A 21,943-nucleotide genomic window follows, 5' to 3' on the forward strand; every position below is an offset into this window, starting at 1 on the left:
CTTCTCCATAAATCAGTGCATATACTGATCGACATCTCACTATTATTGTGTTGGGACTGATCAGAAAGGGAATGCCCTCTAATATGTCGGCAAAAATCACACTGCCCTGGAACGCTGCTCTGTAGACAAGACATAGTAAATAGAAGGAATACAGTATACCGCAGCTACTGCCTTCCGGCCCCACAAATACTTTTGTGTCCTATAGCAGTGAGGACAGGCCTTGGCAACCTTGGAGGTAGCCCTGAAGCTGGCAAAGTGGCAGGAGGAAAAATGCCCACAGGCCTGGGGCAGGTCTACTTTGTAGCGGCTTCCCCTACAAGTCTTGAGTACACATGGCCACCATCAGGGCTTTCTGTGCCCTCTAAGTCAGGCATCCTGGCTTTTTCTCATCCTGATGCCTGTCTCTGGTGGTTCCAAAGCCCAAACTCAACTCAGGACACACTGTCCGCATACCTCCTGGCAGTGTGGATCCGCTCGAGTTCCCTTCCTTAGTCCTGCCTGAGACCCTGACTTTTGTACAATTCTAATGCTCCACAGGAAGCTGTGATAGGGAAGGGGTGTTCTTTGGACTGGGGAAGACTTTGCTGTACATGGGAGTATTATACCAGTAATGTTAACTTGCCTTTTTTTTTTTTTGCCACCTCACCCAGTTACCTCTTCCTCTACCATTTGCTACTGAAAAAAATGCCAACCAGTATTAAAATTGACTGAAACCAAGTGACTCCCGGCCCTGAAGTCTGGTCCTTTAGCATGCAGAGCACTTTCCAGGGAGGGTCATCCTGGCTTCCTCTTAGACAAAAGGAAATGACTCCCCATCAAATCACCCTATGAATGGACCCAAACATATCCATCTGAGAGTATGTCTTTAGCACTGGATCTGATTGAAGCCATAGGAGATATCTTGAATCTAAGCACAGAGTTGAAGCCAAACTCACCCACTGCCCATTGGGAATATTTTGACTTGAGCACTCTCACTGAAATGTAACCTGGCCTTGAAGTGTCAGGTAGTCAGACACAAAGGGTGGTGGCTCAGAGGTACTAGGCACCTGGGGTGAAGAGTGATGAGAAACTGCCATTCTAAGATAAAGGGGCCTGAGGAAGACCAGGGGACATCCATCTCACTTGGATGTCCCCTGGTCTTCAGACAATGATGGTCCTACTTTCAGGTCAGTCAGATGTATGAGTCTCAGAATAACTGGCACAGGAAATCTCTTTTCTACACCCTGCACTAAGAAATTTACCAAAGTCCAGCATGTCTTCTGGCAGCTTAAGGCAATGTCCCTAAAATAACCCAGTTCCCCTTATACTACTACCAGGGAATGTTCACAGATGAGAAAAAAATTTACTGTTTTTCTCTAGCCAACACATACCTGATGATAGGCCCGTAAACTTCCTTTCATAGAGCATTTCCTAGAAAGGGCTTATAATTATAAATATGTATGTCTTACAACTCAGAACAGTCTCTTTCTAGGACCTGAGAGCTCTTCCTGTTTTTTCTAATAAGAGTAAATTTATTTTAAATTAATTTAAACTCACTTTAAATTTTCTTTAGTAAAAATTTTAAGTATCCAACAGTATAAAAAGTAAACACAGGTCTGTAGATTTCTGATATATTAATTGAAAGTATATGACTATATCGTATAGCAGAGAGAGGTAGAAGGGGAAAAAAGTAGAATGTGGTTGAGGTATAGTAATTAATAATAAATAAATAATTAGAAGATTATCCATATTTTAGTATATTCTACCACCAATACTGCAGCCAAAATGTACAAAAAATTTCAAAATAACTCAGGAGGATGATAATGGCTGGACTCTTATAATTCACCTCAAAGGCTATAGGACAGTCAACCAAACTCACTGTGTAATCTGTGCATATGGTAGCTTGCAGCATGTAGGTTTTTTTCAAAAGGAAGAAATATAAAACGTTAAATTTAGATTAAGAACTATAGAACCATAGGGTACCTATAAAAGCAGCCCATTCCTTTCATTATACTATCCAGTTTTAAAAATCCAGCTTGAAAAATAAGCAGGCAAATTCTCCTCCCTCATTATGAAAAGTCTGAACTGGTGATTTTTTCCCCTGAAATTTTAGAAAAGAGGCAATAAGAGTTCCTTGGTTTGGGTTCAAGTGACAGGCTTTTAATGAGGATTTGAGAATTGTTGGTTTTTTTTGTTTTTTGTTTTTTTTTTAGACAGAGTCTCACTCTATTGCCCCAGCTAGAGTGCCAGGGTGGCATCATAGCTCGCTGCAACCTCAAACTCCTGAAGGGAGCCTTCGGGTAGCTGGGACTACAGGCGCACGCCATGACAGCTGGCTGATTTTTCCAAACATAGTGGTTCCAAAATTAACTTCTGATTATTTCCTGTTTCCTTGATAATTAATATACTCTGCTTTACAGCTGATGACATGGCCCCCCGGGGTACCCCAACTGCCACGGCCTCTGGCTCCAGCCCGCTGCTGAGCGCCCCAGCCCCGGGACTCCTGTCTGTGGGTGCCGCTCCTGCAGCGAGGTGTGGAAGGGGGACGCCTCAGCCCTGGGGCCACTCCCCTCCCTTTCTCTGCATTGTGGCCAATGCCAACCGTCTGAGAGGTGTCCTACGACTGACCTGCACACCATGAGTGCCAGCGAGGACCAGGAGATGGAACCAGAAGCATTACGTCCTATTTATGAAGGAGATGAAAATTTCCAGGAATTAAGTCCACTTTCATTTCACTATAGGACAAGTAAAAATGGTGATCCCAAAGCCTTCTTCATTGAGATTTCCTTGGTAAAAATATATCCCCAAATACTTCCAATTATCTCTCTCTCTCTTTTTTTTTTTTGAGACAGAGTCTCGCTGTGTTGCCCAGGCTAGAGTGAGTGCCGTGGCGTCAGCCTAGCTCACAGCAACCTCAAACTCCTGGGCTTAAGCGATCCTACTACCTCAGCCTCCCGAGTAGCTGGGACTACAGACATGCGCCACCATGCCCGGCTAATTTTTTCTATATATATTTTAGTTGGCCAGATAATTTCTTTCTATTTTTAGTAGAGACGGGGCCTCGCTCAGGCTGGTCTCGAACTCCTGACCTCGAGCGATCCACCCGCCTCGGCCTCCCAGAGTGCTAGGATTACAGGCGTGAGCCACCACACCTGGCCCCAATTATATCTCTTAACAATTTTTTTTACACCAACCAGGTCAAAAGCTCTTTCTTTGAAATGTAATCACATGCCCTGGCCGCAGGGGGCCGGAGCCCGCCCACCTGCTGCCCCACGCCCACCTCGCCCCAACCCATAGCTGCTCAGGCCTCACTGGTGGAGCTGAGGCTCCAGCGAGCTGGCAACTTAGTCACGGGTTCCTGGCAAAGTGGGCAAGAAGCCAGCTTGGCTGAGTAAGGCGGGGCTGCTGGGGCCCAGGGGCCTTGGTCTGCAAACAGCGACCGCCCGCCACTGGCTTTCCCGAAGCACGCGCTACAGCCAGACGGTGTACATCTTCCACCACGGCCTCTGGCCTCCTCCTCTTCAAAAATATCCCTCAAGAAAAGGATATTCCAGATAGCCTCTGTGGTGCCAAGAGAATATCTGAATCTCAGGATATGCCTAAGCTACTTATTTATTAATAACTGAAGGCCGAATAACTGGGCGCAAGCATGGGTGGTGGCGCCCGCACTGTCTGCACTTGCGCTGAGAGCTGTAGCTTGCATACCGCTGGCTAAAAGGACGAATTTGTGTGGAAGAAGGACATAACACTTACACCTTAAAGCAGCGGTCCTCTATACCCTTAAAATGATTATAAGCCCATTTAAAACACAGCTTAGCCCCTTATGTGAAAATCCCTGATCATTACACTTCGATTACCCTTCCATCATTCAAATCACCACAGAACTTGTTATGCGAATTTTTAAAATTTTTAAATAATATTAACTTCTGCCTATTAGTAACAAGAAATGCAAGAACACACAGAAACACAAACACTGAAACGTCATTGTCTAGAAATAACCATCATAATTGTATTTTTTTTCCTTTTGGACCTGTCTACATTATAATTTGTCCAACACATACAGATTTCATATTATCACTATCTTTTATAATCTTCAATATCTTAAAATATTTGCTTAAAAACGTCTTTCTTTTATTAATAATCATTGCTGTTTCAGATCCTCCTATTTCATAGAACAGAAAACAGACGAAAACGCAAAAGCTCCTGAAAATTTGGGGGCTTGTCCTGCCATGTCGTTACATGCAGAGGTGGCAATGGAGCTGTATTTCTGTTAGGTCAAAAATTCCTTAAAGTTAATTGTCCCTTCTCTAGGGCTCAATTCCGGGGAGCCCAGCCACTGAGGGCAGGGCGGCCTTGTAGTTTCATAACCACTCCATCCGCACCGACCGACCAGGCAGATCCTCCTTCGGACACGTGGGTGGCGAGAACCCGAGTGGCGCGAAACAACCTGCGGGCGAACCCTGCGGGCCCGCCGGCCCCTGCTCTCTGGCCCCAGAAAAATGTTCCCAGGCCGACCGATGGGGAAGGCCAGACGGGCTCTACGTGGAGCCTACACTTGCCAGAACACACAACTTAGGTACCGGCAAAAACTCAGCGCCCAAATCGCAAGACCCCGCCCGACCCACGCGGCTCCCCCTCGGTCCCCGGGGAGCGCAGGATGCGCGGCAAATGCCGGAGCCAGCCCGGCTGCAGCCACCATTGCGCGGGGTGGCGCGCGCGGTACTGGCTGACCGCCGGCTGTACCGCTGGGACGGTCCTCGGTCCCCAAAGCCCACGCACGGCTCGGTCCTCGGTCCCACAATGCCCACGCATCGGCTCGGTGCCCGGCCCCGCGTCCTCCCGCATCAGGGAAACCAAAGGCAAACAAAAGAAAGGAGAGGAAAGGCACAGGAGACCGACCTGGCTGAGGCCACGCAGCAGCGGGAAAGGCGCGACCAGCTCCGATTTGCGTGCTGGGGACTCGTGGTCGCCAAAGCTACCCCTGCGGTAATGCGAGGCCCGGGAGGCCCCAGGGTAGGCCGCCTCCCCGGCCCCACCAATGGTGTCTCCTACTCCCTGGAGAGGGTGGAGGATGAAGGGAAGGGGAAGCCTTGCGAATCCGGGTTTTCTGGTGTCGGCCCCGCCTAGGGGAGGAGTGTGACCTAATTAATACACTTCCGGAGGCTTGAAGGGGCGGGGAGAGGTGGGCTTGGGAAAGTCGGGTGAGAAACGGATCATCTTTGCTGGGTTCTCAGGAGAATCTATGCGTTTCCCTTAGAGTATGTAGGGTCCCTGTTGCCAAGAGGGCAAACCATGACTAAGAACAATAACACAGAAACTTTTCCGTTCGACAGTCGCAAAACTATTTAGAGGTAACAGAAATTTCATTAAACACACTGTCAAACCATGTTATAGCTTTGCATCATTCCTGTGCCTGAGGTTGTTAAAAGGCTTAATTGCTTCCTCCTGAGGTGAGAGGCGGGTTCCCAAGACCAGACCCTGCCAGTGCCCTATCATCTCCTGCGTTTTGCCAAAGAATCGATGGGGACCAGCCCCTCTTGTGTGGCCTTCCAGGGACTGTTGCAGGTGTTGCCTGGGATGCCTCGTAGAGTGGGCATGTGCTGGGGCCTAAGAAGTGGCATACACTGGCAGATTTCCCCTGCACGACTGGTGCCCTGGTTTATATCTTCCTTATTTATATTTCTTTTGAAAAAGGGAACAAGCTCCTCTTGCAAAATGAGGTTCACAGAATGGAGACACCTGTAGTGTACAGAGGAAAATAAACATAACCCGTGATCACACACCTCAGAAAAGAAGGGTGTTAAACTGGGGCGTCTGTCTTCCCAGCACCTTGTTCCCAGAGGAGGGCGCCTATGCAAATAAAGAGCCTTTTAAAATAATAGTCTAGTAGCTCCCAAGACTCATGGGAAACTTGCGGGCTATTCTATTGCTAAACAATTGACTGTGGTGACATTTTTTTTAATTTCAGCTTATTATGAGGGTACAAAAGCTCAGGTTATATACAATGCCCATGTTCCGCCCATCCCCCTGAGTCAGAGCCTCAAGCGTGTCCATTCTCCAGACAGTGCGCCTGGCACTCACCATGTAGTCATACCTCCATCCCCTCCCCCCACCCCACACCTCCCCGAGTCAGCACCTTCAAGCATGACCATTCCCCAGATGGTGCGCAATGCACTCATCATGTAGGCATAAACCCATCCCCTCCCCCCCACCCCCGCCTCAGTATGATATCCAGTTGGTATCCTTCCCCAATGTGCATTTAGGTGATGATCAGGCAAACCAATTTTCTGGTGAGTACATGTGGTGCTTGTTTTTCCATTCTTGGGATACTTCACTTAATATAATGGGTTCCAGCTCTCTCCAGAAGAACCAAAGAGATGTCGTATCACCGTTATTTCTTACAGCTGAGTAATACTCTATGGTATACATATACCACAGTTTACTAATCCATTCCTGAATTGATGGGCATGACGATGCAGTCCCTGACTGATTTTAAGGAAAAAAGTCACAAATACAGAAGTGTTTCAACTGAAAACTGAAATCACCCCTGCCCAGGTCCACTCCCCAGTGTAAACACCCTTAAAGGAAACACCTGTAAAAGAAATCCACGGCCTCTGCATCAACCCCAAGGCAGTACAACCAGCTTTTCACCACCTCCAACTCCTCAGAACTTCCTGCCTCCCTTTTACCCTAAGCGCTCTCCCAAGCCCCCAAGTCCCCCTGCTGGCCAGCTCCTGGCAGCCTTGGGTCTGGCGTCCACTCACAACTCTTGTCTCTCAAACATTCCCTGGCTGGTTGTGCAGCAAGGAGTATGGATTACCAGGATGGCCAAGGACAATAAACAGGCCCACGTGGTGCTTTGTTCTGGCCAGGCAGCTGCCTTTTTGGTTTCAGGTCAATACAGGAAATCTCACCAAACCCAGCTGCCTTCCACTGGTTAGGGGAGGGGAAGGGCAGGGGTTGGGTTAACTCTCTGCTAGAACTCCAGTTTGTAGAAAATGGAAAGCAAAGAGCTGGGAGCATTACTTGAGCTCAGGAGTTTGAGACCAGACTGAGCAAGAGCGAGAACCCGTCTCTACTAAAAAAAAAAAAAAAAAAAAACAATAGACAAAATGTAGTGGCACAACTAATAATAGAAACAAAAGCTGGCCGCACAGTGGCTCTGGCCTGTAGTCCTAGCTACTGGGTAGGCTGAGGCAGAAGGACTGCTTGAGCCCAGGAGTTTGAGGTTGCAGTGAGCTAGGTGGTCACCAAGGCATTCTGGCCTGGGTCACAGAGTGAGACTCTGCCTCAAAAAAAAAGTTAAAAAGAGCTTCCAGCTCCTCCCCAGATGAAATTATCCAAAAACGCCTGGGCTGTGAATCTCAGCTGCCCCTGTTTGGATTCCTCCCTGTTTTTCTCCTCCTTCACTTTAGGGAGTAATGGCCATTCCCCACACAGAGAACCAGGTCACAGGCTTTGCTCCGTCCCCATTCTCTTAACAGACACCATTTAATAACCGCTTACTGTGCCAGGAAACTGACGTCCACAGAGGCTAAATGCCTTTGCCAAGGTGAACCTGGGGGGCACAGGCTGGATTCACACATGCAGGGATCTCACACTGCAACTTCTCTGCTCTCTCCATGCAAATGGCAAGTTAGCACAAGAAAGCATGCTCAATATCATTAGTTATTTAGGCAAATACAATTCAAAATCACAAGTAGATACACTTCACACTTGCTAGAATAAAAATAAAATGGAAAATAACAAGTGTGGTGAATGTGTGAAGAAATTGAAACCTTCATACACTGCTGGTGGGAAAGCACAAAGATGCAGCCACTGTGGAAAGCAGCTTGGCATTTCCATAACAAGTTAAACATACAGTTACCACCTGATCCAGCAATTCCACTTCTAGGTGTACACCCAAGAGCATTGAAAACAGATATTCCTACAAATATTTGTACATCAATGTTTGGGGCAATATCCTTCAGAAAACCCCAAAGGAGAAACAACCCAGATGCCCAACTGATGAACGTTTAAACAAAATGTGGTACTTCCATACCATGGATTGTTATTTAGCCATAACACATGGAATGAAGTACAAATACATGATACAACATGGATTTAGTCTTGAAAATATCACAATACATTAAAGACTCCGGGCACAAAAGAATGCACATTGCATGGTCCCATTCACATGAAATGTCCAGAATCGGCAAATCTATATAGAAAGTGGATTAGTAGTTGCCAGAGACTGGGGGGAGTGGAAAGAGGAATGACTGCTAATGAATATCAGCTTTTCTTTTGGAGTGACAAAAATTTTGTACAATTGGATGTGGTAATGGATGCTCAATTTTGTGAATGTGTTAAAAAACATTGACTTGTACAGTTTGAAATTGTGAATTATATGGTATGTCACTTGCATATCAATAATAAAAATGTGAACGGGCACATAGCTTAAATAAAATTTGTTAAAAGACTGATGGGAAGTTTTATAATGTGGGTGCATCAAGGTGAGAATACTGGAAGTCACTTATGCGTCTTTGCATCAAAAAAGTGTGATACATAGCATGTGGGTGCTCATATAATGCAATTTCAATACAAAGCATTAGCTGTGAACGTTCTTGCCAAAACAATTGCAGGTGAATTTGCCAAAGCCATAGATCTAACTACAAGATACTTTATAAAGGAACATGTTTTGTATCAGGATGTATACAATGAAATGCAGAACGTGAATAATTCTACAGCACAAATAATAAACTAGTCTCTCATCAAAGGCATGGCAAAGAAAAAAAGGGGAGAAGTTATAGATTAAAAGACGAATAGAAAATTTTTGAAGCAGTGTTATCTATTTCTTTTGGGTCCTAATAAGAACAAGTTAAAATTCAGTGGCATATTTAGGTCAAACAGGGAAATTGCACATGGATATTTTCATGTGGCATTAGAGAATAATTAAAATTTTTCAGCCAGGCGTAGTGGCTCACGCCTGTAATCCTAGCACTCTGGGAAGCCGAGGCGGGTGGATCACTCGAGGTCAGAAGTTCAAGAGCAGCCTGAAAAAGAGCGAGACCGCGTCTCTACTAAAAATAGAAATAAATTATCTGGACAACTAAAAATATATATATAAAAAATTAGCTGGGCATGGTGTCGCATGCCTGTAGTCCCAGCTACTCGGGAGGCTGAGGCAAGAGGATCACTTAAGCCCAGGAGTTTGAGGTTGCTCTGAGCTAGGCTGACACCACGGCACTCACTCTAGCTGGGCAACAGAGCGAGACTCTGTCTCAAAAAAAAAAAATTTTTTTTTCTCAGATGCAATGATGGCATATTGGTTATTTTTTTCTGAAGTTGGTTAGAGTGGATATTCTAGTAGATGCTAATACAACCTCATGAATTGTATAGCTTGTTAGGATTCATGTGTGAAGTTACAAGGTATTTGGAATATACTTGAAAATATTCCAGCAAAAAGCTAATAAAACATAATTGGTGAAATGTTCTTATTGAAGTTCGTTAGTGGGTATGGAATTTTTGATTTGTTGTTATGTCTGCTTTTTTGAAATTATTCATGATGAAGAATAAACAAGAACAATAAAATCATAGTTTCAGTATGTTACTGAGAAATATGAGTGAAAATGTTCAAACTAAGACTTACAGAGCTATAATTGTTTAGGTTTCCAGGCAGGATTGGAGACAGGTGATTTGTTTTAAGTATTATATATTAATAAACATTCAACGGTTTAAGTGAAGTGTAAGGTATGAATTTTAAATGGGCCTTCATATCAGAGTGTAAAGGCATGGAAGGCAATTCTCAAAGAAGCACACTATACTGTTAACAGAGTCACTTCTGGTAATGGCATGAAGATTAGGGTTGGTGATCAAAGATGACATTCACTAATTCCATCAAATATTTGTTGAGCATTTACTATGTGCCAGACATGTTAATGCTGGAAGTACAGCCATGAAAGACAAAATAAAAAGTTTCTGCTCATATGGAGCTCACTTCATAATAGGGGAGACTGAGAAAATAAGAGCAATAAGACATGTAGGTATCGTGATAGATAGTCACATGTGCTACAAAGCAAACTAAGCAAGGAAGGGGAGTGGTGTTAGGTGTGTGTGGGATTGTTACCTTTGGGTAGATTGTCCAGCTAAGGCCTTGCTGAGAAGCTGACACAGGAAGAAAGACCTGAGGGGGTTGAGGGGAGAACCCTATGGAGATTTGGGTGTAGAAATTGAATTGAGAGAGTATCCTGAGATTCCTACTGATTTTTTCCTGGTAAATTTTTTAGTCATTGACAAATAGTAATGTGCTTCCAATTTTGATGCAAGAGGTGCTGTGTTATTGTTTGGCAGGTATCAATTGGTCAGGATTAAGATCAGAGTTACTTTGATAGTTCACAGAATTATGACATGGTTTAAGACCTTTGATGCTTTGAACAAATTGAGGCTATAGCACACATAGTAAATTTATATGCTTCTATAAAATGGATCTTTTTGGATATGTGTATAAACAGGTCCTTGCAATAGCCTCCCACTTATGTGGCTGAGTCCAGTTTTGTAAGCTGTGTGTTGCTACTTGAGTAATGGTGCTGTACAAAATCCCAACTGTTGCTTGAATCTAGTGCCAGGAAACTCAACTGTCACTAAAATCAATAAGTCACGAGTGGGAGAACATTTCTCTATCTGTGTATGTGGGGCTAACAGGTTACCTATTTCATTAACTTCAGGGACAAGAGCTTAAGGGAGCAGAAAAGGCTGATCAGTGTATTTGACCACAAGCCTGGATCCCAGCACATTACAGGATGAAGTCACTACATGGTCACAATTGATGACATCACAATGGGGTTTGCCCTATAAAGTCCAGACCATCTTCAAGTTTAGGCTTATTCCTCCTGAGGGTGAGTAGTGGCTGGAAGGGTTTTTTGTTGTTGTTCTTGTGTTTTAAACTGTTAAAAAAGACTGGTTTCTTTTGTTTCCACACTAAATTCTTACTTAGGAAAGTTGCTTTGTATCTGTGGCAAAAGTATTCAACAATACTTTCTTTCCTTTTCAGGTCACAGATTTATAAGAGCAGTTTACATCTAGTGCTGCCCTGCAGTGGTGAGGACCCAGACTTCATGCACAAAGATCAAGCTCTGATTTCACACATCTAATAAGTAAGTGATACAATTCTCAGTTGTGCTTTCATTACTCCCTTCTGTACAATAGACTCATTTTTCAAGTAGATGTCTCACTGAACTTCTCTTAATATCTGGCTAGGCACTGTGTCCATGTGTACTCAATAGCTCTAGTTGTTAATCATGATGATCATGAGAGCTCTCCCTGTGTGACTGGAAATATCAACCTATCTGGTAATTTCCGATACTCCTGACCTCAGTTTAAACTCAAAGTCCCAGAAAAATGTCATTTTTTAACTAGAGGTCAATGACTTGATTTTTAGAAGCATGACTGATATATTTTCACCCAGTTTGCCTGGTACTATGGAGGTTTGGTAGAAATCGTGTGTTCATTAGGCTTCCACCAGCATCATAGCTATGTTCTGAGTACTCAACAGTGGGCAAAGACAGGCAGTGTTATTTCAGTAACCTGAGACCTTTGAAGCCTATCAGGGTAGCTTGATATTTTCATAAACCATAAAGCTGGGAAAGAATTTGAGGTGATCCTGTTTGTCCCCCTGGATTGCTGAGGAAAGAACCCTTTATCATCCTACTCTGGAATTTCTGAAGGCAATTGTGAAACTTCCTTTGTGAAGTGCACTCAGCCATGTGGCCTTCTAGTTAAGCAATTTTACTTACAACTAACTGAAATCACTGTTGGGAAAGATTCAGCATGAACTCATTTGTTGAGCCTTTAGAGAAAGAAAACTACAGCTGTTAAATGTCTATTATATATTATTCTTTTCTCTGTAGTACAGGGCAGGCTCACAGTAACATCAAAGGTGAATAGCTTATTATTTCTGATGTATTTTTCTTTTGTGTTTTTAATAATACACACTTATTGTAGGTAATTTAGAAAGTTATACAGGTTTGATGAGGGAGTCAGAAGGCAGTACTTTCACATCTTTGTATTGGCTTACAACCTCTTATGGATCACACAGTTGGCACACACACTCTCCTAGTGACTTGGGCTAGCTGGTTCAGGGTTCAGGAGACACTGGCTTCTTGTACTGCGTGCCAGGTCCTCATGGTTATGTTCTGTTAACCAAAAGCACTGAGCAGGGAGAGAGAAGGGGGCCAGGTGAGAGAGGGTAGTTGGCATTATAAACCCATTATGACCTCATCAACTTGTCACCATCATTTTGTACTAATCATTTACTTCTTCAGTTTTCAATTTCCTCAACTAAAGTGAGGGTGAAATAAATGAATGGTTCTTAAGTTTTTATGGTCAAGGGTCTTTTTGAGAAGCTGGTGAATTGTGTGGGATTTTTTTTTTAAAAGCACATATGCACACACAGACACAAATTCAGGAAATTCAAGGAAATTCTCTAGAGAGCACCCAGACTTAAGGAGCTCAATGTCTCTTCCAATTTCACACATATATGTAATTCTAGTGTCTTACATCATTCAAATCATATGAGGCCCCTGCTTCAAACTCTCCAACACATTCCCTTTAAATTAGAATTACAATAACTACCAAGCACAAATATCAGTCAACAAGATCTGGTTACTCTGTCCTCATCATTTACCACTTTCTTCTTTAGTTGCTTTGCTCCAGTCACACAGGTTTCCTTTTTTTTAAAATGAAGCTTTATTAATAGAAGTATAGTTGACAGAAGATAAACATCCCTTGTTTAAAGTGTACCATTTGATCAACATTGCCATATGTGACACCTGTGAAAGGATCAGCACAACGAAGAAGAGAACAGACACATTCATCACACCCAAAAGTTCCACATCTCTCCGTATGCACAGTAATGCAAACTACATTGTTGCTCCAAAGAGGTTCTTTAGTTATACACATCGTGCTTAACTAGGAGTAATTTATTATTTGGGCTATAATATATGTATTTAAAAATCATGCACCTGGAGTGTTTGAGTATTCCTGAGAAATTACTTTACTATATATTTGTACTTTTCACCCCAGATACAATTTATTTAAGTAAAATATTCTGCTAGGAAACAGGAATTAAGGAGTCTCATTGTATGTTCTCTTCTTGCGGCTTTTGGTTTTAAAGTCATTTGGAGTCTTAATCATTTTAAACATGGACTCTTTGGCAGATTTCCACTCATAATAAACCATGAAAGAAATTTAAAGAATTATATAAACATAAAAGTTGAAAAACTTATAATTTTTAATATGGTGAGAATGTGGTCAAATATGTTAATATATGCTTGGTTATGTGCCGTGACAAGCATAGCATTGAATATAGTAAATTAGCTAAGGAAAGAATATGTGGTAGCTTGTTTTATGTGTGGTATAGGCTAATTTCTCTATTAGCAATTGACATAAAAATTATAGTCTAAAAATGGTAAATTATATGTTCTGTATATTTTACCACAATAAAAGAAATAATAGTTTGCATAGAACTTAAGGCTCAAGCCACTTATGCCTGAAGGATCTGATGTGATAATTTCTAATCACTTTTGTTCAATCTTAATAGATTCTTGTGTGGACTTGGCAAAAGTCAAAAAAGTAAAAAAATGAGGCAGTAGAAATTTCAAAAAACATAAGACTATTATTAGATATAATGGTTTTAATAATTTAATCACATAACATATTTTTTTCTTTCTCTTTTGCAAGACCTTTTAAATATTGTTTCAGCTATATAGTACTTTATATTTCAGGACATGAAGCGTAACTACCAAATATTGATTTGTTTGTACTGATAAAATAAGCTTAATATAATCTATTGTTTCTTCTTTCATCATCTCTAATACATATGGAAGAAAAGCTCTTGCTTTACTATACTAAAATGGTAAATGACAATAAAATTAGATTGTTTGATGGTATGGTTAGAAGCAATCAACCTAAATATTGCGGTTTTGATTTGCATTTCTCTGATGACTGATGATGTTGAGCATTTTTTCATATACCTGTGGCCATTTGTATGTCTTCTTTTGAGAAATGTTATTCAGATCTTTTGCCCATTTAAAAATTGGATTATTTGATTTTTTCCTATTGAGTTTTTGGAGCTCCTAATATATTCTAGTTATTAATCACTTGTCAGATGGACAGTTTACAGATATTTTCTCCCATTCTGTGGGTTGTTTTTCCACTTTGTCAGTTGTTTCTGTTGCTGTGCAGAAGCTTTGTAGCTTGATGTGATCCTATTTGTCCAATTTTACTTTGGTTGCCTGTGTCTTGGGGATATACTCAAAAAGTTGTTGCTAAGACCAATGTCATGGAATGCTTCCTCAATGTTTTCTTTTAGTAGTTTCGTAGTTTTAGGTCTTAGATTTAAGTCTTTAGTCCATTTTGATTTGATTTTTTTATATGGGAAGAGATAAGGATGTAGTTTCATTCTTCTGCATATGTATATCCAGTTTTCCCAGCACCATTTATTGAAGAGATTGTCCTTTCCCCACTGTTTATTCTTGGCATCTTTGTCGAAGATAAGTTCATTATAGATGTGTGGATTTATTTCTGGGTTCTCTATTCTGTTCCATTGGTCTATGTGTCTGTTTTTATGCCAGTACCATGCTGTCTTGGTTCCTATAGCTCTGTAGTATAATTTGAAGTCGGGTAATGTGATTTCTTCAGTTTTGTTCCTTTTTTTTTTTTTTTTTGAGACAGATCTCGCTGTGTTGCCTGGGCTAGAGTGAGTGCCGTGGCGTCAGCCTAGCTCACAGCAACCTCAAACTCCTGGGCTCAAGCGATCCTACTGCCTCAGCCTCCCCAGTAGCTGGGACTACAGGCATGCGCCACCATGCCCGGCTAATTTTTTCTATATGTATATTTCAGTTGGCCAGATAATTTCTTTTTATTTTTTAGTAGAGACGGGGTCTCACTCTTGCTGAGGCTGGTCTCGAACTCCTGACCTCGAGCAATCCACCCGCCTCGGCCTCCCAGAGTGCTAGGATTATAGGCGTGAGCCACCGCGCCCGGCCAGTTTTGTTCCTTTTGCTCAGGATAGCTTTGACTATATTGGGTCTTTTGTGGTTTGGTATAAATTTTAGGATTATTATTTTTTCCATTTCTGTGAAGAATGTCATTAGTATTTTGATAGAGATTGCACTGAATCTGTAGATCACTCTGGGTAGTCTGGACATTTTAACAATATTGATTCTTCCAATACGTAAGCATAGAATATCTATTTTTTTTTCAATTTTCTTCAATTTTTCTTGAATTTTTTCATCAATTTTTATTTATTTTTTTTGAGACAAGTTCTCACTCTGTTGCCTAGGCTTAAGTGCCGTGGCATCATTGTAGCTCACTGCAACCTCAAACTCCTGGGTCCAAGCAATCCTCTTGCCTCAGCCTACCAAGTAGCTGGGGCTACAGGTGCTCAGCGTCACATCCAGCTAATTTTTTTGTTTTTCTTTTTTAGACATGGGGTCTCACTATTGCCCAGGCTGGTCTCACACTCCTGGGCTAAAGCAATTCTCCTACTTCAGCCTCCCAAAGTACTAGGATCACAGGCATTAAGCCACCAGTCCCTGTCTCATGAATGTTTTATAGTTTTAATCATGGAGATCTTTCACTTCTTTGGTTATGTTTTTCCCCTAAGTATTTTATTTGTAACTACTATAAATGTGATTGCTTTTTTGGTTTCTTTTTTTAGATTGCTTGCTGTCGGCATACAGAAATGCTACTGATTTTTGTATGTTGATTTTGTATCCTGCAACTTACTGAATTTATCAGTTCTATAGTTTTTTGGTTGGAGTCTTTGGGTTTCTCTAAGATCAGATCATCAGAAAACAAGGATAATTTGACTTCTTTTGTTCCAATTTTGATGCCCTTTACTTTTTGAATTGTCTGATTGCTCTACTAGAACTTCCAGCACTATGTTGAATAACCATGGTGAAAATGGGCATCCTTCTCCTGTTCTAGATATTAAAGGCTTTCGTTTTTTCCCATTTAGTATAATACTAGCTGTGGGTCTATCATATATGACTTTTATCATGTTGAGGTATGTTCCTTTTATACCCAGTTTTTTGAGTTTTTGTCATGAAGGGATGTTGAATTTTATCAAATGCTTTTCCAGTGTCAGTTGAAATAATCATATAGTTTTTGTCCTTCATTCTTTTGATATTTGTTCTGTATCACATTGATTGATTTGTGTATGTTGCTCCATCCTTGCATCCCTGGGATGAATCCCACTTGATCGTGATGGGTAATCTTTTTAATGTGTTGCTGAATTGAGTTTGCTAGTATTTTGGTCAGGATTTTTGCATCTATGTTCATCAGAGATATAGACCTATAGTTTTCTTTTTTCCTTTTTTTTTTTTTTTTTGGTTTTGGTATCAGGGTGATATTGGCCACATAGAATGAGATTGCGAGTATTCCCCCTTCTTAATTTTTTGGAATAGTTTGAGTAGGATTGGTATTATTTCTTCTTTAAAAGTTTGGTAGAATTCAGCAGTGAAGCTATGGGGTCCTGGGCTTTTCTTTGGTGGAGGACTTTCTATTACTGCTTTTCTCTCATTACTTGTTTTTGGTCTACTCTGGTTTTGGATTTCTTCCTGGTTTGATTTTGGTAGTTTGCATGTGTCTAGAAATTTATCAATTTCTTCTAGGTTTTCCAATTCATTGGCATATAGTTGCTTATAATAGTCTCCAGTGATTCCTTAATTGCTCTACTATCAGTCATAATGCCTCATTTTTTATCTCTGATTTTATTTATTTGGGGTCTTCTCCCTTTTTTTCTTAGTCTGGCTCAAGGTTTGTCAATTTTGTTTGCCTTTTAAAAAAACCAACCTTTCGTTTCATTGATCTTTTTTATTTTTTTTACTTCAATTTATTTCTGCTCTCATATTTTTTACTGCTTTTCTTCTACTAATTTTAGATTTGGTTTGCTCTTATTTTTCTAGTTCTTTAAGATGCACAGTTAGGTTGTTTATTTGAAGTTTTTCTAATTTTTGATTTAGGCACTTATTGCTATAAACTTCCCTTCTATTACTGCTATTTCTGTATCTCATAGGTTTTGATATGTTGAGTGTCCATTTTCATTTGTTTCAAGAAATTTTATAACATCTATTTTAATCTCTGCATTAACTCATTGGTCATTGAGGAGCATGCTGTTTAATTTACATGTGTTTGCATAGTTTCCAAAGATCCCATTATTATTAATTTCTAGTTTTATTCCACTGTGGTCAGAGAAAATACTTGAAATGATTTCATTTTTTTGAATGCTTTAATCCATTTTTGTGGTCTAATATGTGGTTTATTCTTGAAAATGATCCCTGTGCTGAGGAAAAGTCTAAAGGGGTGTTTAACTATTCAGGTTTGTTTGAACCTGTTTAGAGGCATGACTGAGGTAGGTTCTGTAGCTGGACACAGCAGAAGAATGTCCACCATTCAGATGATTCCTCTGGTTTAGCACTGCATTTTAACCTCTCACATTCCCTCTCATAACATTTTACATAGGTGTTTTGGTTAGCCATCTCAAGAACAATGTCATTATGGCATATATATCATTGTATCATCTGATGTTTTGGAGCACTTCTGATGCTAGATAATTAAATGTTCAGGGGAAAGGTTCTGATTTGTATTAATGTGCATTAATTTAAGTGTTTTAGAAGTGCAATCTCTTCTCCAGGTTAAATATAGTTAAGCAATTGAACTACTTGATGGCTTATTTTTAGGTTTCATTTTTATTAAACATAAGGTACATAACATTAAAAACAGTATTAATTATTAAGATCTAATTTTCAAAGCAAACTGATAACAATGTCCATGATATATGAAGAAAAACTCCTTCATTCACCTATTTTTTCTTTTTTTAAAAAACATATATATATAGTGGTTTTTTTTTTTTTTGAGACAAAGTCTCACTCTGTTGCCCAGGTTAGAGTGCTCTGTAGTCAGGCTAGCTCACAGCAACCTCAAACTCCTGGGCTCAAGCAATCCTCCTGCCTCAGCCTACTGAGTAGCTGGGACTACAGGCGTGCACCACCACGCTCGGCTAATTTTTTTTTCTATATTTAGTTGCCCAGCTAATTTCTTTCTATTTTTAGTAGAGATGGGTCTCCCTCTTGCTCAGGCTGGTCTCGAACTCATGACCTTAAGTGATCCTCCCACCTCAGCCTCCCAGAGTGTTAGGATTACAGGCGTGAGCCACCGCACCCGGCACATTCTTTCTTTCTTATTTTTTTTTTTTTGAGGAGTGAAATAGGTTTGTTTGCCATGTATTGTGGCATATTTCTTCATTACTATCCCTACAACACCAGTACTAGCCCCACCCCTATAGGGATACCTAATGTTATGAAAATAATCATAACTGAAGGTCTGGGAATTAATAAAGCAAAGAATCTTCCATTTATGTCATATATAATATTGCTTAAAGCTTTCTGGGAACCACATTAAATGTGCATTTATGGTGACAATTATTGCAATAAATGAAAAATTCAGAGCCTGACTGTAAACTCGAGATGCAAAAAAAGAAAGAAAGAAATCACAGAGCTTGGAACAGAATTTCAGTAATGTTGAACCCAGGTAAAATGACAAGATATGTATTGCATCATGTCACAGTGAGTTCTATGGCAGAAAGTTATCTCATTAAATGGAAGAAAAATATAACCAGAAGCAGACTTTCTGGCAATTGTACACTTTAGTTTACTTAACTCTACAAATTTGATTTTTTGAGACAAATCATTTCCATGTGGGGAAAAGACTTGAACATTAGTTTCCTAAACTGCCCTAAATATTTTGTGACAGAATATACTACAAAAGCAAAACTTTTTTAAGAGGAAATTTTTGTGATAAATTGAAAAATTGGGTTCATCATTGTACTTGTCAGGAATCTCCAGAGAAAGAGAACCAATAGGATATGTGTGTGTCTGTGTGTGTGTGTGTGTGTGTGTGTATACACACACACACATATGAAGAGATTTATGGTAAGGAATTGGTTCGTGTGATTATGGAGATGGGCAAGTCGCAAGATCTACAGGGTGTGTCAGGAAGCTAGAGGCCCAGGAGAGACAATGGTTTAGTGCCAGTCTAAGCCTAAAGGCCTAGAACCAAGAGAGCTGATGGTGATGTTCCCAGCCAAATGCCAGCATGCTTGAGACCCAGGATGAGTCAATGTTTCAGTTTGAGTCCACAGGCAGGAAAAAAGCTGATGCCGCAGTTAGAAGGCAGTCAGGCTAGAAGAATTGTCTCTTACTAGAGAGAAGGTCAGCCTTTTTGTTCTATTCCAGCCTTCAGCTGATTGGATCAGATCCATCCCCATTAGGGAAGACAATCTGCTTTACTCAGTATACCAATGTACAGGCTAATCTCATCCAAAAGCAGCCTCACAGAAACACCCAGAATAACATCTGACTAAAAATTTTGGCACTCCATGGCCTAGTTTCATCACAATTCTACCCCTTGTCAACTTTGCACCCAAACACATCTCTTTAAACCATATTTAATCTCCAAATAAAGACAATAACAAAATCACATTCTGCCTAATATGATACAACTATTTCATGTACAACCAAAAACCACTAGCCTCTTCCCCAGAAGAGGACATAAAGTTCTTGAATCATGTTTATCTTATACTTGATATCCTGTGACTTAAATACTATGATATAAAGTCAATATGTCTTATGCCACATAAGAGAATAAGAGAGGGAAGAAAACAAAATATTTGGGATATAAATGTTTGTATATACACCCTCAACACACATATATATACATATATGCATACAGACATATTCATAATACAATGAATATCTGTACACCCTATGGTTCAGTCATAAAGAAAATCCTCAATCATTTAGATGATCCTCAAAGCTTTTGTAGACATTCATAATCTTGACTACCATTGGTTCAAAAACTGTAAACTTTACATTTCCACCTACATGCTCTTTGACCAAAGCTTCTATGCATGCTTAGAATCTTCCCTAGGTGGTCTACACATTAGAACTGTGCAAGTACTCTCCTCAAGACAGCTTATGTTTGGAGGGAATATGCAGAAAGTGAAGATTGCTTCTTACCATATGAGATGCTATGTTTCCACCATTCTACTGAAAAATTATATCAAAAGTTCACAGTGAACTCCAAATGACTCAATCTGGTGGCCATCTCCTAGCTCACTCTGCTTAACTATATCTATAATATTTGACTCTTTCTTTTCAATAAAGCTTTTCCTATCCTCCTACTTTGCTTTTCACATCTCTGAAAGTTTCCACTATTCTTCCTTTTATTATTCCCCAGATAAGGACATTTGCCTGTTTTGTCCTCAACTCATGGTAAATAAAATGCATTCAGTTAGTCTACCATAGTAGAAAGAGAATTGAATTAGATGTGTGAAGAACTGCATTCAAATCCCAATCATGTTTCACACTGACTTTGCGACCTTTGACTAGTTACTTAAACTTCTAGAGTTTGTTTCCTCATCTATAAGTGGTCAGATGAAACTATTTGCTCTACCTATATTACAGGGTTATACTGAGGACCACAAGTGATAATAGATGTAAAAATTTTTTTTTTTTTGAGACAGAGTGTCACTTTGTTGCCCGGGCTAGAGTGAGTGCCGTGGCATCAGCCTAACTCACAGCAACCTCAGACTCCCGGGCTTAACGATCCTACTGCCTCAGCCTCCCTAGTAGCTGGGACTATAGGCATGAGCCACCATGCCTGGCTAATTTTTTTGTATATATATTTTTTAGTTGGCCAGATAATTTCTTTCTATTTTTAGTAGAGACGGGGTCTCACTCTTGCTCAGGCTGGTCTCGAACTCCTGACCTCGAGCGATCCACCCGCCTCGGCCTCCCAGAGCTAGGATTACAGGCGTGAGCCACCGCGCCCGGCCTAGATGTAAAAATTTTGATAAACATATATTACTATGCAAATGGATGTTACTTATTAAGTACTGGCATTAGAAGACAGCTAGGTCAGCAACACTATGAGACAGGCCCTGTGTAAAGCTAATTGGCCCCCGAGTGGATCAAACTCATGACCTTGTATTAGTTATCCATATTTTAACTAACTCATCTATAATAACAGGCTCAACCATATAGAGCAAATCTCCTTTGCATATGTTTATCATATTTGAATTTTTCATTATTTTGGAATAGTATTTCACAAGGCCTTTGATGAGGATGCCAACTTTCCTAGCATTAGAGTGTTAGCAGAAAGTCAGTTTAGAGTTTAAAATGCTTATCATATAGCCATACAAGTCTTTTACATACACTATTAAGACCCTGAAAGTTGTTAAATAAGCAGTGTATAATCTCTAAAAAATCACATTTACTGTTATGTACTCTGAGATGCATATTTTATTGAAACAATATAAACATTGGATTATTTATCTTACAGGAACACGGACTTTCAGGTAGCTCATAAATTCCAGGATCTCGTCCACTGCATCAACAGGCAGATGGAGTGCCATCCCTACCAACATCTCTACCAGCTCTACCTCTGCCTGAGGGAGTTCGTCCTTCTCCTCAAATTTCTGTTCCCGGAATAAATGGTAAACCACCATGACCACTATTACCTTTGTTTGAAGACCTCCTCCTCCACTACCACCTTTCATGGAGGTCCTTCTGCTCCGGGATCATCACTTGCTCCAATTGACTGAATGAAGCAGAAATAAATACGCAAACCTGAACCCTATGTGTTAATTATTTTTTTATTTCAATAGATTAAGGGGGTACAAGAGAAATTTTGTTACATGGATGTTTTATAGTGGTGAAGTCTAGGCTTTAGGTATACCCATCTCTCAAAGAGTGTACACTGTACCCAACAGGTAATTTTTCATCCCTCACTCCCCTGTCACCCTCCCCCCTTCTGAGTCTCCAATGTCCATTATACCATTCTGTACAACAGTGCATACACATAGCTTAGCTCCCAGTTATAAGTGAGAATATGCAGTGTTTGTTTTTTTGTTCTTGAGTAATTT

The 21,943-nt window shown here is 40.6% G+C and overlaps 2 long non-coding RNA genes across 3 annotated transcripts in view; one reads left to right on the forward strand and one right to left on the reverse strand.

Moving 5' to 3' along the window:
* Positions 1-5,044, reverse strand: part of LOC123628541 — a 71,219-nt gene extending 66,175 nt beyond the window's left edge. For both annotated transcript variants that reach the window (XR_006731692.1, XR_006731691.1), the window contains exon 1: positions 4,879-5,044. This is a non-coding gene — a long non-coding RNA (uncharacterized LOC123628541). The remainder of the gene's footprint in view (positions 1-4,878) is intronic.
* Positions 5,045-10,841: 5,797 nt separating this feature from the next.
* On the forward strand, positions 10,842-21,652 carry LOC123628542. Its single transcript, XR_006731694.1, has 3 exons — positions 10,842-10,853; positions 11,009-11,111; positions 21,361-21,652. It is a non-coding gene; the product is annotated as an uncharacterized LOC123628542 (long non-coding RNA).
* The last annotated feature ends 291 nt before the right edge of the window (positions 21,653-21,943 follow it).

The sequence above is a fragment of the Lemur catta genome, chromosome X (assembly GCF_020740605.2).
Source record: "Lemur catta isolate mLemCat1 chromosome X, mLemCat1.pri, whole genome shotgun sequence".
NCBI classification, from domain to species: Eukaryota; Metazoa; Chordata; class Mammalia; order Primates; family Lemuridae; genus Lemur; species Lemur catta.